Source organism: Eumetopias jubatus, unplaced genomic scaffold (genome assembly GCF_037043125.1).
Source record: "Eumetopias jubatus isolate StellerSeaLion01/CBP00866 unplaced genomic scaffold, mEumJub1_p1.0 scaffold_7, whole genome shotgun sequence".
Classification (NCBI taxonomy): domain Eukaryota; kingdom Metazoa; phylum Chordata; class Mammalia; order Carnivora; family Otariidae; genus Eumetopias; species Eumetopias jubatus.
The window spans coordinates 70364506-70374692 of record NW_028274813.1 but is presented as its reverse complement, the minus strand read 5'-3'; the positions used below and the strand labels follow the sequence as shown (position 1 = coordinate 70374692).

Genomic DNA, 10187 nt, shown 5'->3' with positions numbered 1-10187 from the left:
TTTTCTGTGTCCTTGGTGTTTTGAAATTTTACAATGATGTGCCTTAGTATGGGTCTATTTCTATTGTGTTGAGCAGTTTATAACTCCTTTCAACTAGAAACTTAGGTCTATTTGTCCTGGGGGATTTTCTTGAATGATTTAATTTATGATATCCTTCCCTCCGTTTTTTTTCTTCTCTCTGGAACTTCTATTCAGATTATCTTAATATTTGGATCCTACTTCACTTGTATGTTATTCAATTTTTTTGATTTCTTCTTTTCTATTTTCCATCTCTTTAATCATTCATCTTTCCATCTCTGTACTTTCTTTATGATTTTCTCAAGTGTATCTTCCAAACATCCTATTGATTAAAAAAAAATTCTGCTGTTATGTTTTTAATTTCTAAGAGCTTTTTTCTTATTAGCACCATACTTCATGGATGCAATATCTCCTCTTAATGCTCTGGGGATATTAACTATAGATTGTTCTTAAGCTTTTTCTTTAAGCCTTTTTTAAAGTTATTTTTTCCCAGTTTTTGTCTTTATTTTTCTTGTTAACTGATTTCTTCAAACGTTCATTGATCTTTGGTTGTCTGCTAGAAATTAAAAGTCTGCCTAAAGCTCTTATCGACTGGGCAGGCCTTTGAGCCTCACTGTAGGGTGATTTGATGCTTATGTCCTTGTTACCTTGTGTTCTGAGGTTACCTGGAGTTTTCCCAGCTTGGTTCCTGCTGGGGCAATGGAAGTCTGGCTCCCAGAGTTATGGAAAAGTAGGGCCAAGGGCTGAAGGTTTTAGCACTTAGAACAAAGTGTTTAAAACAAATTTGGTACCTTAATTACCCTTTATGTGTGGTACATTGTTCCACAGTTGTCTGTTCCTGGCTCAGAAATCCTGTTTGACTCATTCAAGATGAAACTCTAGGATTCTGCTGGAATTGGGAAGAGCCAGTCATCTGTGAGAATTCTGTGGGGGGGGGGGGAAGGGTCTAACTGCAACTCAAACAACTATAATACATTTTTTCCTTATTTTGGCTTCTGTCTCCATTGCTCCTCATAGTTCTAGAAGTAGCTGGAATTAACAGTGTAAATTAGGTTGTTGATCATCTTTCCCCACTGTTAACTTCAGATTCTCCTGCCTTGGGTCTGGAAGCCAATTTCTCCTCATGATCTGTTTTTTTTCTTCTAAAACTGTGTCACTGTTTTCTGTAGTAACTCCCATCCTGGTTGATTTATGTCTTAAAAAAAAAATCCCTTTATTGTAGTTTAATGGGGTTGGATAAAGAAGGGACATTATGTGCTGTATTAAATCTTCCATCTCAATGGGGAAGCCCATTAGTGGCTATTTGGGATGGTGGGCTTATGTTTGATTTTCATTTGCATATCTACCTTATAACTTTTTATGCTTATTCGTGTTTTACTTTGGTATAAAAACATAATCCAATAAGAATTATTTTGAAATTTATAAAAAGTTTCCTGCTCCCCCAAATGAAAATTACTTGACGTAAAGTGAACAGAGTTACATGTAATGAAAGAGTAGAATCAAATGATCACTATGTATGAGCTGAAGAAGAAATGATGGGGGGGCATCTTTTATAGTAACCACTAGATGGTGCTATTGGCCAAGGTCAGCTTGGTTGTGGTTTGGGTTTCAGAGAGGTAAAGTGGTGTTTTGAGGTCTGAAAAGGTTGAGGGACAGTCTATATTCACGACCTTTGTATGTATAATCTTTATGTAAGTTTGGCACATTTTCGTTTTGATATACTTTGTCCATTCCTAGATAAGAATGAGTTTTGGTGGCATTTTGCAGTTGTTGCTTCTATCAGCTACTCTAGGATTTTGCCTTAAAGGTAAAGGGTCTAGTTTATTTAAATGATATATGCAGCAGGAACTCTATTAAATGCATTGAGAGAGCTTACTTTTGATAATCATGATAATAATGAATGCAGGAGAAAAAGCTGATAAAATCCATCCACAGTTCTAAAATCTCACCCGTTAAAGTCTGTTTTTTTCTTTCTTGACATTTTATCTATTTCTGCTATGGATACCAGGTGGCTCTTGAATTACCCGATAATTGAAAAATATAGCAGGTGAAGGAAAAAGAAAAAAAGCAATGCTGCTAGCTGGTGCTAAATATGACCTGACACTTATATCCTTAAGCTAAAAGAAATACCTCGGGGTTGGGAGCCCAACTGTTAACTATCTTTATGGCTGTCTCTCTCTCTCTCTCTCTGTTTTAAACAACTCTTTATTAAAAAGCACATTTTAAGGCAGCTCTTGATGTTCATTTTTTACCAATTTTCATCTGGTTAAATACTAATGTAATTAAATGTAGCTTATGTTAAATTTATATAAATCTATACAGGGTCACTGAAAGGACTCAATCTCTGCATAAAAAAGCCATGGCTGAGGTCCAGTTTTATAGAAGTTGATTGCAATATGCCCCATGCAGAATAATGGAATTCTCTGCATCTCAACAATTTAAAAATTTTACTTTTTTTTTTTTTACTTTTTTTCCACCATCATATTCTTTGTGGGAGAATAAGCTAATGTAGCTAATGAGCAACAGATTAGCTAAAAGGCATTTAAAGCAGGTTCTGAGAGTTCAGGTAATGCTGAGGTGCAGAAAGGACAAATGGGTCTAAAAATACACAGAGCACATAGCATATAAAGGAAGGATAAAGAATTGACAAATTTGAACACAAATTATACAGTTTATTGAAACTATGATTTTATTACTTTATCTTTTTCCTGCCGACCTTCTTTTTCACATTTATAATGGCAATTAAACAGGAATAAAATGTTGGTTTGAGGCTAACTGCCCAAAATGAGTTAGATTGAAGGGATGAGATAAAGATATAGTTCCTAATTATTATTATTATTTTTTTTATTATTTAAGACCTTTATTAACGGGTACTTGCCGTTTGTTGATTTTTTTGAAAAAATCAAGTTGTAAACTTTTTATTACAAATTAAAAATGAGGTTCTTAAAAATCTCAACTTGACCAGATATGAAACAATTTAAAAACCTTTAAAGGTGTATTGAGAAAAACCAGGTTTTTTTTTTTTAAAAAAACACGTTTGTCATTACCAAAAAGAGGCGTCTTTAGGTAAAAATAATAAAAACCCCATGCTGCATAGATAATGCAGATAGTTCTATTTATCTGGTCAGTGGGCAAAAAGCAAGCACTTAAGGTCTTCAGCTCCAATCTTTTGTTCATTTCTTATTGCTGGAATTTCATCTTCATTTCTTCGTGTTGGATGACTAAACTGGATGGTGGTAGAGATGGTAAGCCGGCATTTACTCAGCCCCGCCCTGCTCAGCCTCGGGAGCGGACGAATTCTCAGCTGGTGGATCGGCTGCTTTTGTCTCTTTGCCATCTTGTGGTTTAGGGTTTTCTGGGCGTCTGCGTCGGTAATTGAAGTTGCGGCGGTACCGACGTTGAGGTGGCTGCTGACCTTGGGTCTCAGCTCCTTGATTTTCCTTATCTTCCTCATTGCCATCCTCTCTAGGCTGTCTTTGGCGAGGAGGACCCCTGCGGAATCGTGGTCCATAACCCCGATACATATTCTGTCTCACTGGTCTACCTTGTTCTCCTGCACCCTGGTTGTCAGCACCTTCCATCCCTTCTCCCTGCACAGGAGGGTTGGAATACTGCGGTCGACACCCATAGGGTCTCCGCATGTAGTATGGTGGGAACCGTCGCCTGCGGTAGGGCCGGCGCTGTTGGGCCTGGCCTTCGGGAGCACTTTCCGATCCCTCGTTCTTTTCCCCACTCTCGCTATTCTGGTAATTCTGCTGGTAATTGCGTGGAGGACCCCTGCGACGTGGATAGCGTCTATACTGGTTACGATCTGCTGCATATTTACTGCCATGCACTGGAACTCCACCAGGGCCTGTCACATTTGCTGCCTCCGCACCCTTTTCTCCTTCAACAACATCAAACTCCACAGTCTCTCCATCTCCTACACTGCGAAGGTACTTCCTGGGGTTATTCTTCTTTATGGCAGTCTGGTGTACAAATACATCTTCCTTGGTGTCATTCCTGTTGATGAAACCATATCTGTTTCTTACATTGAACCATTTTACTGTTCCCAAAACCTTCGTTGCGATGACCTTCTTGTCCCCGGCGGCAGGTGCCGCCGATGTGAGGCCGCCCGGGCCGCCGCTCCCTGCGCCGCTGCCCGTGGTGCCGGGCTTGGTGCCGGCAGCGCTGCGGGCGGGGGCGGCGGGCGGCTGCTGGGTCTCGGCCTCGCTGCTCATGGTTGCGGCGATGGTGACTGGGGCCGGCTGCGGCAGCTGCGGCTCCTCCCGGGGTGTGATGGTAACTAGGCCGGCGGCGGCGGTGGGGCTGCTCAGGGCTCTCTGGGGTCCGCTCTCCGCTCCCGCTACCGATCGAACTCCCTAATTATTTTTGATGACGCTTAAAGGAAATAGGAATCAGGAAAAGGAATGGGAACAATGTATTTGGCTTCTGGTGTTATATGCAGGTTATTTGCAGATTATGCAGTTGTGGTTCAAGGTACAAAATTTTATCTCCTAAAATACCAGTATTGCTTAGCAGATGTACTTTATGACTGGAAAATAGCCATGAAAAAAATGAATATACAGAAATGTATGGTGAATTCGTACCTATGTAAATATCCATGGATCTGTGGGTGGAGCAATGGTGGTTCTCATCTGATTGATTCTTGATTTTTCTTACTTTCCCCCCACATGGTTCATGTTTTTATCTTACTCTGTCTGGGAGAATATTTAAACTTGATTTTTCAAACCTTCTATGGAAATTTCCTTTTTTGAGAGAGAGAGCAGGAAGGGGAGAGGCAGAGGAGAGGGAGAGAGAGAATCTGAAGCAGGCTCCATGCTCAGCATGGAGCCCGACAAGGGGCTATATCTCACTATGCTGAGATCATGACCTGAGCCGAAATCAAGAGTCAGACACTCAGTTGACTGAGCCATCTAGGCACCCCTCTGTGGAAATTTTCATTTGGGATAACATATTTTTAATTTTCAAGAGCCTTTCTCTGATTTTTTCCTCCCATAGCATACTCTTCTCATTTCACTTGAAGATATTAATTAAAAGGAATTTTTTTTGGGGGGGGGGAGTTTTTCTTTACATTATCTCTTTTCCACCTGAATTCCTTTTGTGTGTGTCTGTTTGTTTTGAACTTTATCTTTTCTTACTCTACTCATGATTCTGAATGTTTTCTATCTAAAATCTCACTTAATCTTTACAACTTTACAAAGTAGAAATCTTATTTATCATTCCCTTTTTATAGATATGAACACTGAGCTAAAAGAAAGGCTAATAGTCTATCCACAGTCACACACTTAATAAATGTAGGAGTCAGTATGTGAACCGACCCTGTCTGTCTCAAGCATCTTGTGTCTTGTCTACCCATGTGTATTTAAAAGTCAAGTGCTAAAATACTATATGGGAACTCTGTGCATAGTTTGGGCCTCTCAGCTGCTGGGCTTCTCTGTAGGATTGGAGAGCGGGAACCAGATGATTTGCTGACGGGTCCTGTATTGGCATCCGTAGATGTTCCTCAGAGAGAAACCCCTGGTCTCCTATGTTATAGGATTGTGAGTCTGGGGAAGGTACTGTTTTTTCCACCATTCAAAAGGCAGATGCTTTTCTTTCTTTCTTTCTTTCTTTCTTTCTTTCTTTCTTTCTTTCTTTCTTTCTTTCTTTCTTTCTTTCTTTCTTTCCTTCTCTTTTTAATTAATTTATTTTTATTAACATATAATGTATTATTTGTTTCAGGGGTACAGGTCTGTGATTCATCAGTCTTACAGAATTCATAGCACTCACCATAGCACATACCCTCCCCAATGTCCATCACCCAGCCACCCCATCCCTCCCAAGCCCCTCCACTCCGGCAACCCCCAGTTTGTTTCCTGAGATTAAGAGTCTTATGGTTTGTCTTCCTCTCTGGTTTTGTCTTTTTTTTTTTTTTTTTTTAAAGATTTTATTTATTTATTTGAGAGAGAGAGAGAATGAGAGATAGAAAGCACGAAGGGAAGAGGGTCAGAGGGAGAAGCAGACTCCCTGCCGAGCAGGAAGCCCGATGTGGGACTCGATCCCGGGACTCCAGGATCATGACCCGAGCCGAAGGCAGTCGCTTAACCAACTGAGCCACCCAGGCGCCCCTCTCTGGTTTTGTCTTGTTTCATTTTTTTCCTCTTTTCCCTTATGATCCTCTGCCTTGTTTCTCAAATTCCACATATCAGTGAGATCATATGATAATTGTCTTTCTCTGATTGACTTATTTCACTTAGCCTAATACCCTGTAGTTCCATCCACATCGTTGCAAATGGCAAGATCTCATTCCTTTTGATGGCTGCATAATATTCCATTGTGTATATATATATATATATATATATATATATATATATATATATACCACATCTTCTTTATCTATTCAACTGTTGATGGACATCCAAGCTCTTTCCATAGTTTGGCTATTGTGGACATTGCCGCTATAAACATTGAGGTGCATGTGCCCCTTCAGATCACTACATTTGTATCTTTGGGGTAAATACCCAGTAGTGCAATTGCTGGGTCATATGGTAGCTCTATTTTCAACTTTTTGAAGCACCTCCATACTGTTTTCCAGAGTGGCTGCACCGGCTTGCATTCCCACCAACAGTGTAGGAGGGTTCCCCTTTCTCCGCAACCTCGCCAACATCTGTCATTTCCTGACTTGTTAATTTTAGCCATTTTGACAGGTGTGAGGTGGTGTCTCACTGAGGTTTTGATTTGGATTTCCCTGATGCCGAGCGATGTTGAGCACTTTTTCATGTGTCTTTTGGCCATTTGGATGTCTTCTTTGCAGAAATATCTGTTCATGTCTTCAGGCAGATGCTTTTCAAAGCTTAGTGCCTCATCCCTTCCCTTTGAGCTTTCTTGGTTCTATTTTTCTAGAACATAACAATGATCCTTTTGTGGTGGTAGAGGAGAGTTGTCACCTGGCTACATAGAATGACAGAGGAGAACTGGGGGGGATGTCGTCTTTCTTATATAGACTCTCATGGACCCCATTTTTTGTCCATCTTTCAGCCCACCTTCAGAGGTGTCTGCTGCTTCCAGTTCTTGAATCTACCCTAAATTCTGTGACATGAATTGGTGTATGAGTTTCCTAATGCTGCAGGAACAAATTATCACAAACGAGTTGGTTTAAAATGACACAAATTTATATCTTACAGTTCTGGCAGTCAAAAGTCCAAATTTAGTCTTAATGGGGCTAAAATCAAGGTATTGGCTGGGCTGTGTTCCTTTTGGTGGCTCCAGGAGAGAATTTGTTTCCTTGATTTTTCCAGGCTGCTTGCATTCCCTGGCTTATGGTCCACGTCACACCAACCACTGCTTGCATCACGTGTCTCTCCTGCCCCTCCCATGATTACATTACAGCACCTGGGTTAGTCAGGATGCTGTCTTCACGTCAAGATCCTTAGCTTAATCATACCTGCAAAGTCCCATTTACAATGTAAAGTAACATGGGACAGTTCTGGGGATAAGAACTAGATATTTGGGGGGGGGCATTATTGAGCTTACCACAATCAGCTTCTCACATACTTTTTTTAAAGGTTTTATTTATTTATCTGAGAGAGAGAGAGAGAGCACAAGTGGGGGACAGAGGCCCAGGGAGAGGGAGAAACAGACTCCCTGCTGAGCAGGGAGCCTGACATGAGGCTTGATCCCCAGACCCTGGGATCATGACCTGAGCCGAAGGCAGATGCTTAACCGACTGAGCCACCAGGCACGCCCTCAACCCCCCGACTTTCTCCTCTACAGCCAGTTTGGTTGCAATTTTGCTTCTCTGCAGTCAATTGCCACTCATCTATCTGCTTTTCATCCTCTGCATCACTGTTGACATGTCTTATCTGTGGTTGTTTCATCTTCCATTCTCTGTTTTTATGGGTTTTTATTCTGTCATTTTTGAGGTGTGTCAAACTTCCATTTTTAGCTGGAAATCCTCATTTACTTTATATATAAGAAATCTCAGATGCAGAGAAATTACATGTCTTGCCCAAAGTTATAAAGACAATTAGTGGCAGAAATGAAACTTTGTTTAAGAACAGAAACAATTCTAGTAATATAAAGAAAATGGAATTTCAAAGTTGAATTAGCACAGAAACCACATTAGTTCCTTGTGATAGATTTAGGATATTGTTTTCCTAATCAGGAGATTTTTAGAGCTGACTTTTTTGTTATCATTTCAAAGATGTGAATGTCGCCGTGTCTCACAGAACCATTGTGAGAGTTAATAGATGAAAGTTTCTTTGGAAGGCTTCGAGTGCTTCTATAGAAAGAGGAGAAGCACAGTGTTACTTAGCCAATGCTGGCAATATCCTCTCAATGCTCACTTGTAAAATAATCGGAAAATGTGGGCTAGGTATGGACAAGAAGTAACTTGGAATTCAATTTAATCAATTACTAGGACATTATTCAGAAGACTGTGGTCGACATTTTCAAGCCCCGATGGACCAAATTCTCTGTTCCATAATTCAGTAAATAAACTAAGCTTTCACTAGAAAGAAAGCAAGCCCTAAATAAGGAAAAGAACAATAAAGTATTCCTAGGCATCTATTCATTTTGGTGTCTGAAATAGAATTTCCAGGCAGACAATGCAATTATAATAGGTAAGGGGATATAGAATCCTATACTAAAGGAGGTTAACTAGGTTTCCCCTGTACCGTGTGCCTTTTAGCCTTCCTAGAAAGTGAGAAAAATGAAACTTGTGTCTTTATCTGTCTAGAGATTTGTACAGAAATGGGAAATGGAGCCAAACATAGAAGTAGTTTTCATACCTTAGGCCTAGAGGGAGAGGAAGGGGGCAGGGGGAGGGAGAGAGGGAGGGAGAAGGAGAGAGTGGGGAAGGTGGGGAGAGGAAGGTTGGAGAGATAGCTACTGAAGATATCTCTATGAGTGAAAAAGAGTTCATTAGTTTGTAAACCTTTGCTTTTGCAAGTCTACATCTCTGTCTTAATTAGTAAGGGTGATTCCTTCTCAAAGAGAGGCTTATCCCCTCTTCCTTTCCCTTCTTGATGGGCATTCTCACCTTCTGCAAACCTATTTTCTTCTAGAGGAGGTTATAATTCATAGCACAGCTAATCATTCATGGTGGGGAAGAAGAAAGTATGGGAGTCCTTCTGAGCTAAGTTATTTTAGGGTCTTGCTAAGCACATAGTCCATGGCTCTTAGATATGGCCATAGATTACCATCAGTCATCCAACTCCTGTCATATTCCAGAAAGGATTAGTACTATAAATGACCCTAAGGTTCAAATGTACTTATATTTAAATTGAGACTCGACTCTGCTTTTTTGTTTAACTGCAGTCTGCAGTTTTGTTTTGTTTTGTTTTGTTTTTTAATAGTTGAGGCGCCAAGGATATGGATATGCTGAGAGAGGAAGCAAATTAAATTTACCAAAATCTTCTTGTTTTTACTCTCTGTATAGACACAGGTAGAAACTAGTGCTGATTTGGGTTTCTTTGTGGAAATAGAGTTACATGGTGGAACTGTGCTGAGAAGTGTGGTGGGATGGGGTGTAGGACACATGACCCCCAAAATATGACACCTTGGCACATTGAATATTTTTAAGCTGAAGGAGTTTGAGAAAATGGCAGAAGCCAGCCAGCATGCTCACCTGAAATGGGTCATAATCCCTCATGTGAGAGATGCCCACTCCATACCTGGAGGAAAGGAGCATCATTATCTCCAAGACAGAGGGACGTCCAAGAAGAATTTGAATAAATAAGCCTTGCTAAGTTTCCTCCAGTTTACTACACTTACCTCATATTCTCTATTGTAAGTATCTATATGACTGTCCACTCTCTGAAACTTGGCATAAAAATCCTCAGGTTTAACCATTTCTTCAGGTCTTCATTTCATTATGAAGGCTCTCATGCCATGGGAATCATGTTAAATAAGTGTATATGCCTTTCTCCTGTTAATCTGTCTTTGTCAGTTTAATTTTCAGACCCAGCAAGGGACCCTGAGAGGGTCCAGAAAAATTTTCCCTCCCCTGTAAGAGGATCTTGGAGTCAGGACACATTTGGACCTTCAAAGATGCCAGAGTTTCTGACTAGGCAAGAGAACAAATAAATAAATACAGAAAAAGAATGCCCAACTTTAAACCATTTTCTGTGAAACTAGCCATTCTTTGACTTGCCTTGTCTCATGGGCAGCCTGAGCAAGCACAGTGA

At 40.4% G+C, this 10187-nt stretch overlaps 1 pseudogene; it reads right to left on the bottom strand.

Annotated features, from left to right (window-relative positions):
• Positions 1-2898: 2898 nt before the first annotated feature.
• LOC114217790 (Y-box-binding protein 1 pseudogene) lies at positions 2899-4371 on the bottom strand (annotated as a pseudogene).
• Between the last annotated feature and the right edge of the window lie 5816 nt (positions 4372-10187).